Source organism: Aulostomus chinensis, chromosome 1 (genome assembly GCF_037954235.1).
Source record: "Aulostomus chinensis isolate RoL2024-O1b breed Wild chromosome 1, RoL_Achi_v1.0, whole genome shotgun sequence".
Taxonomy (NCBI): Eukaryota; Metazoa; Chordata; class Actinopteri; order Syngnathiformes; family Aulostomidae; genus Aulostomus; species Aulostomus chinensis.
Window position 1 is genome coordinate 44,778,421 of NC_141320.1, and position 1,077 is coordinate 44,779,497.

A 1,077-nucleotide genomic window follows, 5' to 3' on the forward strand; every position below is an offset into this window, starting at 1 on the left:
GACGTGTTGTCACCTTGTAGATCTGCTATTTTGGCCACATCAGACTGTCGTGGAAGTGGAAGGATACGGGCCTCAAGTTGTCACGCCCCTTTCCTTACTAATAAAGTGTTCTTGTGTAAAGTGTTCTCTGGACAATCTTGATATTTGCACTACTGTTCTTTAAAGTACTTCAGTATATTGTTATACCTTGTATAATAATAATAATGGCCCAGTGCTGGCCAGTGCCAAAATAAAAGCCTGTTACCAAGAGACGCCTGGTCTCTTTTAAACGCCCGGGGTCCACATCGACTTTGGAAAAATAAACGCCTATTAACTACTAACTGGTCATTTACGGTACGACACTAAACAGTGGTTGAGGGAGAGCAAAGCTGGAAATAAGACATTACTGCAAGGGCAATAAATCTAAAACAAAAAAAGTTTTTTTTGTTTTTAAAGTTTTCTGTCATTTTCTGTCTCAAATACTTGACAAGTTCCAACTTGGTCCAAAACCTGCTCACCTCTCTGGGGTCAAGTGTGTCTGCACCGTCTGACCAAACTGCATCAGTGGAGCTCCCTCCATGACAGTCGAATGTGTGAGTGTGATTTCCTCAAATCAACTCTGGGCAGTGTTGATTAAAAGAAGAAAGAAAAGTGGAAAAAAAGTGCTGTTAAGTAACATTAGAACCAGGCTCTGACCAAAGTCTGGTGCTTTTCAGTTTTCAGTCAGTGAGTAATGCTCTATTCATTTATGTCACTCTATCTCACATTGATACAGGGATTGATATTTGGAGAAAGTTCAATCATTCAGCTGCAGTTACAGTGACTTACAACACTGCAACAACAAAAAAAACACCCTCCACAAACACTCTTGTCCAACTTTTGTGCCCAAATTTTCTCCTCATGAGGCACCAAATCACTACAAAAACAGCCATTAAGTTGATCTGGTTGGGCACTGGTATTTGTTCTTGCTGCAGCTCATTTCCAGCTCTTAACAAGAACTCAGGAGTGATTCAGAGGAAGAGTTTCAGAACAGCCAAGGTTGGGGACTGGAATTTTGAAGTTTCCCCTGGAACCAGACAACCTTTGGAGGTAAAATCT